We start from the raw sequence: 7,960 nt of genomic DNA on the forward strand, positions 1-7,960 counted from the left end.
CATACACACACACACACACACACACACACACACACACACACACACGCCTACCTATATCTTTCTATGCATGTATTCCTAAATACATAACTACAACATTTCTAATCTGCCTGCTATTACTTGAATGTATATTGCAGGGCTGACCATTTGGTATCAAATGAACAGTTGGTGTGCTCTTCCTTGGGGAAAGATTATTTCTCCTGTTCTCAGCATTCCTTAGTTGCCTGTAGTTCTATGTGTAGGGTTGAGGCCTCCTGGGCTCCCCCTCCCCCACCACATTAGCGTGTCTGCTGTAAAACGGTTCTTGTTTAGCTCATGTTTGGACTGGACTGTTGTATTGGTAAAACTTAGTGGGTGTAGCCTCCGACATTAATAGGGGACATAGTCTTGTAGCAAACTCCCTGATCCTCTGACCCTTACAGTCTTTCCTTCCCCTCTTCCACAATGCTCCCTGAGCCTTAGGTACAGAAGTGTATTACAGATGCATCTGTTGGAACTGGGCTCCACCACTCTGCATTTTGATCAGTTGTGGTTTTCTGCAATGGCTTCTGTCTGCTGCAAAAAAAAAAAAAAAAAAAAAAAAAAAAAAAAAAAAAAAAAAAATGGTTCTTGGGTGAGAAGTGAGAACCACACTTACACACTTACCTGGGAGTATAAAGATAGGCAAAAAGGAGTCAGGGATTATTTTGGCTTAGCAAAGTGGTTTAGTAGACTTAGATGCTCCTCCAAGATCCCTGACTGCATTAGTCCTGGGTTCTTGGTTAGATTTTTAGTATTAGACATGAGTTTCTTCTTGTTGAATGGGTCTTACGAAAATATGGTACATATACACTCTAGAATACTATTCAGCTACAAGGAAAAAAATGAAAACATGAAATTTGCAGGTAGAATATAAATGGATAGTATTATGAAAGATTATACTGAGTGAGGTAATCCAGATCTAGTAAGTCAAATACCCCATGCTCTCTGTCATCGAGGCTCCTGATGCCTCTTTCTGGGAGAAAAACACTGCTTTGAAATACACCACAATACTGAATACTCCTTAACCAAGTGTGTCTTCAGGAGAGACTGACGTACTCAGTTCTCCTCAACCGAGTGTGTCACAAGAAAGACTGAGATATTAGTTTCCTCAGAATTGAAAATTTTCCTCCAGGAGAGTGGGGAGAACTTAGAGACTCGGGATGTAAACAAATTTGTGTCTGTCTGAATGCTGTGATTTATCTGTTGGGGCTGGAATCCCACAATCTCTTGATCTCTGCATTGTGTCTAGATGTTTTTTGTGCTGGTGCCCATCACCTGCTTTGGTGAGGGATGCTAGCTACAGGTAGGTATCTGTGGGTATAAGGATAAGATAAAGAATGTAGCTAGGAACTAGGCTGGTCTAGGAAAATGGTGGTAGTATATTCTCTAAGGTCTGAGACCTCACTAGCTCTGAGGGCTAAGTTTCCAGTACCAGGCATGATTTCTCTCCTGTTGAGTGAGCCTTAAGTCCAATTAGACAGCTGTTGGTTGCCACAGACATCCGAGTGCCTCCTACTGCACCTTTATGCCTATCTTACATGCTGGTAATTGTCATGGTTCATAGGTGGTGCAACTTGGTAGGTTGCTTAGTTACTTCCTTCCCTTGTCAGCTTGCTTCGTATTTTCTGGTACCGTGGAGGCTAGACTACAGGAAAGAGTCTTACAAGTCCGATCCAGATCAAATCATCTGAATTTTATGCCATACGTATGCGGTGTCTTCAGCAATGGGGGCCACTATCAACCCTTGAGAGGCAACCAAAGGCTACACTGATAGTCTATATTGTCTTCAGAGTCACTTGAACTACTTTGACCAACTACTCATCTGTTGAAGGACATTTGGGTTTGCATTTTATGACTACTGTGAAAGAATGACCGGAACAGTGCTTAGCAAGTGTCTGCGGAGTGTGATATCAAGTCCTTTGGACATATGCCAAGGAGTTGTGTAGCAAGGTCATATTGTAGAGGGCATATGGTCCTTATGCTCACAGAGAAGCACTAGGGAAACCATGAATGTTACTAACACGCAGTGTTATCTCTTCAAAGAAAAAGATGGATAACCTTTTTTCCACCCAGAAGGCTCGGAATGAGGGTGGTTAATAGCCTAGTGGCCTCTGTGCTATCTATAGGGCCAGGTCACACCTGGCTCTCCCAGACTCTTACAAATAGGACTAGGTAGATAATAGTCTAGGTGACCTCTGTGCTATATCTGTATGACCAAGCCTACACCAGATCTTCCCCACAGGCCCTTAAGATGACATATGTAGCCTATAGGACCCATCTTCATGTAATAAATGACATGTACTTTGAGAAGAGTTTCAATGTGAATTATGCTTAAGCTTTATTGTGCACATGGTGTTATACCATGAAACTTTTTTTTTTTTTTTTTTTTTTTTTTTACAATTGTGCTGTACTTAAATATGCCTGAAATAAACTGCCCAGTGTCAGACACTTGAAGTTTGAAGCAACCTGGGCTACTGAGTCGTGGTGAGCCAGACCTCCTTCTTGCTCCACATAGATTGACACTCTGCTGTCTGTGATATTTGCAGAGCATCTCCCCCTCCCCTCATATGGTAGGTTTGTTTTTAGTTCTTTGAGGCATCTCCTTACTGATTTCCAGAGTGACTGCAGTATTTCTTTATTCTTTGTCTTCTTTGGTGTCTAGCAGAGCCTGCACATTCTCTCTGGCTTTAGCAACTTCCCTCCCAACTCAATTTTTTTCTTCAGGGAACCTAGTTCCTCTACCAGTCTCACCATGATCCCAGTTTCCACATTTTGACCTGGCTACGACTCTGGTACCCCATTTCTCAGACATTTTCTCAGCAGCCCTAGTGACTAGAATGGTTTTCTAGTTTTATTTCTCTTTCCTCTTCCATTTTTGCAGCAAGGTCTATGTAGGCAATGTCTGGTTCCTTTTAATTTGCCTTGCATGGTTTTACATTATTTGTGCATTATTGGATGGATCCATATGAAAGCTTCAAGTTAAATTATTTTGTCTGAATATGGAGGAGGCATAAATGCTTCTGAAACTGTTTAATTCACAGTTTTGGAAAGCTTACCTTCCATGTATTCCAGAGCTGGGGAAAAAAAAAACTGAAGTCAAACTGTCATTTATTTTGATATAAATGTAGCAACATTGAGACACCTGAAGAAGTCTTTATTTTTCTTCTTTATTTACAATGTATTTTGAGAACATTTATAAAGAAAATAATTTCAGAGGTGGCAGGGGTCCTCAATAGGTAGCATTACTGTACAATACATTCAGTCTTGCTGAGGTGTTTGAGATGTGTATAATCACAGTGAACTCTCTGACTTAATACTATTCTAACTCAGACTTTTCCACAGAACTCAGCTCAAATGCTACTGCGTGGGGGCATCTTTTGCAGCCATCTTACCAAAATTCACACTTGTCTTCTGTCATGGTCACGCAGATCTTTTACATCAGCTTCTTGTGTTAGTGTTTGTTGCCCTGTACCTTGGTTCTGAGCATCCAATATTAACAGCAATGACAGTGATATTTCTAGACATGACTCATAAGAAAAAAATCTTAAGTTGACTGATTCATGCTCTTGTATTTCCTGCTGGTCATGAGAGCACGTGGTGGTGTTTGAAGCTTTGTGACATTTAATCTTTATCATCAACACTACCAACTTATGCCTAAGATATTAGTAAAGCACACCTACCTCTAGGTGCATCTTTGGGAGCATTTCCAAAGGTGATAATACCATGAGGGCTCTGATCCCTTCAGTGGCTTAATTCATTGATGGTTTTAAAACCTGATAGGTTTTTGGGAGGTTGGGGGACACCTTGCCTGTGTGGAAGAAGTGGATGGCTCAGTGGAGTGGGTTCAAGTGGTCCTTGAGAGCTGTATCTTGTCCTCACTACTTCCTGGTGTGGCTCCTCTCTGTTTCCTACCTATCAGAAAGTGAAGATGATCCTCTGCTTCCTCTGTCTTTCCTTCTCAGAGCCTGCCTAGGGTGGAATTTTTTTCTTTTTTTATTATTAAGTTTTATTTATTTATTTTCCATACCCACCACAGTTTCCCCTCTCTCATCTCCTCCCGTTCCCTCACATACACACCACCTTTCTAACTGACCCTACTCCTCAGAAATGGTAAGGCCCCCCATGGGAGTCAACAAAGTATGGCATATCAAGTTGAGGCAGGACCAAGCTCCTCCCCCCATATCAAGGCTGAGCAAGGCATCCCACTATAGAGAGTGGGTTCCAAAAAGCCAGCTCATGTGCCAGGGACAGGTTCCGGTCCCACTGCTTGGGGTCCCATAAACAGTCCAAGCTACACAACTGCCCAGGGTGGGAATCTTGCTAAGACCTCTGACCCCTTTTAAACAATGCTGGGAAAGCCACCACCCAGAAACCTATGCACCCATTTATAATTATAAGATGACACTTAAAAATGTCACTGGAAACTTTTACCACTATCACTTATCTACTGAACTGTCTGATCCCTGGATCTGGCAGCTCCAAGTTTCATCGTGATAACAATACTTACAATATGCCCTGAGCTGTGTTATTTAATAAGAGGACTGATTTTAATAATCTAACTCACCCCTTCTCAGGGTAAATCTGGTTAGTCATAATCCAGGGTGAAATAAACACCCTTGAAAACTCATGATTCCTGAGGTCAAGGATCAGCTCTATGGAATGAGTTTTGGGTGATATTTTAACTGTAGCATAAAAGTACAATATGGCTTCAGAATATGTCTTTATGTTCTTCAATCAAGACTTTGAGAATATAGGGCTTTCAGTTCTATTTACCTCTCTGATAATTTGATGCTAAGAGTCATAGAGATTCCTACAGTGTTCAATCATAAAGTAAATGAATCACAGACTGTCAGAGCTAGGAGATACCTTTTACTTCATGAAGGTCTGTGGCTTCTGCTATGTTGGTGATGTGGTTCTTCCATAGTGTTTTCAAAATTGTGGACACATTTTCACATACTTTATACATAATTTTAGTTGTTTAAATATTCCTATGAAGACATACATGATCTTTCTCAGTCATCTGTGAAAGCCCATTAATAAAATCTCCCATGAAGAAAGAGTTACGTGTAGGAATTAGCTGTGAAGTTTACTCCTTTCAATATGAACATGCAATAAATGCTACATTCATTCATTTAGCAATTTCTCCAAATCTAGTTTTATCTAGTTCAAGCTCCTATACACTGATTCTGTGATATGTTACATCTCTATCTTCATCAAGAATCTTACCCTACCTGTTCCCCACCAGAGTATGTAATGGTCCAAGGTCTCACAAAGTACACGTCACTAGGGGAGTTTATACCATTTAAACTTGGTGTGCCACAGGCCTGTCTCTCTTTCTTTATACTTTTAATTAAAATTTTAAAATTAGCCGGGCGGTGGTGGCGCACGCCTTTAATCCCAGCACTCGGGAGGCAGAGCCAGGCGGATCTCTGTGAGTTCGAGGCCAGCCTGGGCTACCAAGTGAGTTCCAGGAAAAGGCACAAAGCTACACAGAGAAACCCTGTCTCGAAAAAACCAAAAAAAAAAAAAAAAAAAAAAAAAAAAAAAAAAAATTTTAAAATTAAAATATAGCTACATCACTTTCCCCTTCCCTGTTCCTTCCCTCTAATCCTTCTCATGTCTTCTCCCCCAATTCCTCCCATATCCTCCCCCACTTCTTCTCAAATTGATGACATCTATTATTGTTTCACACACACACACACACACACACACACACAAATACACAAATACAACCTGACGAGACCACTAAGTGTGGTTTGTATATGTGTGATTTTAGAACCGACACTCTGTATTGGGTATCCATTTGGGTGCTCATCTCAGTGAGAAGCTAATTCTCCAATGAGCAATACATATGTGTATGTTCATACAAATATATGCAAGTGTTATATAAGTGTGCATCTCTCTCTCTCTTTACACACACACACACACACACACACACACACACATACACACACACACACACACACACACACACACACACACACACACACACACACACCCCTTACATGAAATTATGCTACTTTGGCCTGACGATGCTCCCCATAAGAGCCAGGGGCTATTTAATAATGAACTACAGCCTTGTCTCTTTAAGGCAGCCAATTTTCTGGTTGCCTTGTCAAATTAGATTAGATGAGCTTTAAAAGTTCCCTATGGAACATTCTGCCACATTAATACTGTTGAGCCACCACATCAGAGATACTGCCAACACTTGGAGAAAGTAACCATATATAAAGTTGTTGTCTGTTCTACAGGCTGACTCTGAATATTTCAGACATTTATATAATACAGTTTGATTATAGTCATTGCTCTTCCTCACGTGGTGCCCTCCAGACTGGAAACTCCCCTACATGTCTCATTCCCAACTTCATGTTCTTTTTTTTTCTTTGAGATTATAATATAATTGCAATATTTCCCCTCCCCTTTACTCCCTCCAAACCTTTGCATAAAATTCTCCTTGCTCTCATGTAAACCTATGGCCCCCTTTTCCATCAATTGTTATTGTATGCAGATATTTATATACAAATTTCCTAAATATTACCTGTTCAGTCTGTATAATGTTCCTTACATGTGTGTTTTCAGGGATGATCATTTGGCACTGGACAGCTAATTGTTCACAGCTTTAATCAATGACCTATAGTTCTTTTTGTAGGGTTGAGGCTTCATGCGCTCCCCCCCCCATTTCGGCATGTCCATTGGTATCATCCTTGTTTAGTGTCCATTTGGGGTGTCATGTTGGTGAGACTTTGTTGGTGTAGCTTCTGATGTTACTTGGAGACACAGTCTCACAACAAACTCCCCGATCCTCTATCTTTTACAATCTCTCCGCCCCCTCTTCTGAAATGTTCCCTAAGTATTAGGTATAGGAGTGTTTTGTAGATGTATCCAATGGGACTGAGCTCTACAACTCTGCATTTTGGTTGTTTTTTTCTCTTGTAGTCTCTGTCTCTTGCAAAGATAAGTTTCCTTGATAAGGGTAGTTACTACATTAATCTGTGAGTATAAGGACAATGTTTATAGATTGTGGGTAGGGGTTATACTTGTCTAGAAAATTAGTTATAAATTCTCCTCCAACAACTATGACTTCTTTAGCAATGAGTAGTTAGCTAGGTTTCCAATACCAGACATTGTTTCCCTCCTGTAGGGCAGATATTAAGTCTAATTAAGAGCTGTTTGTTACCACCAAGTGTGTGTGTCACTACTGTACCCTTAAAGTTAGTGTACAATGCTGTTCAGTGTTGTAGTATCATAGCTGGGTAGGACTGTTGATTGCATTTTTCCTTTGGAAGCTTTTATGGTACCTTTGGTATTATGAAAGCTAATATTCAGGGAGGGAACCTCCAGTTCCAGCTGAGGGGTCTCTTGGTCCAGTTTCTGAAGTTCATGGTGAGTTCAGTATTCGGGACTTATCTTCCACTTCTGTGGGGTAACCAAGGACAATAGCAATAGGATGTATGTTTTGGCGGTCTCTTGAACAACCCTGTCCAACAACTCAAATGAGGGCTTCTCACGTCTGGTATTAAGATTTTTTATATATGGTCTTTGTCTCTTGGAGGGAGCACCAGACAAGAAAAGATCTTTAAAAAAAAAATAACCCACTTAGTCCAATTAACACTTCCTTCATGCTCGTGGGTATGGGAACAGAAGGAAGGTCAGGGGGTCTTTAGGATTTAGATGTAGAAGGCATTAGGCACCAAGCCTCTGTGGAGAGGTCCTACCAGGATGTGGGCGGGTCTTTGGAGTCTGGATAAAAGTTTATAAACTGGGACTCACCTTCCGAGGAGGAGCTACTGCTCATTTGTACTGTTTCTGGCAACTGGATGGAGAGAGCATGAGAAAGCCAAAGTTGGACCAGCTGCTTCTACTAAGCTTGTCAGCCACTCCTTGGATCAAAACCCATTGCTTGGGTGGCAGATATAAACAGGAATGAAAAAGAACCATTTTT

Source organism: Peromyscus californicus, unplaced genomic scaffold, assembly GCF_007827085.1.
Source record: "Peromyscus californicus insignis strain IS unplaced genomic scaffold, ASM782708v3 Scaffold_20__1_contigs__length_68692818, whole genome shotgun sequence".
Taxonomy (NCBI): Eukaryota; Metazoa; Chordata; class Mammalia; order Rodentia; family Cricetidae; genus Peromyscus; species Peromyscus californicus.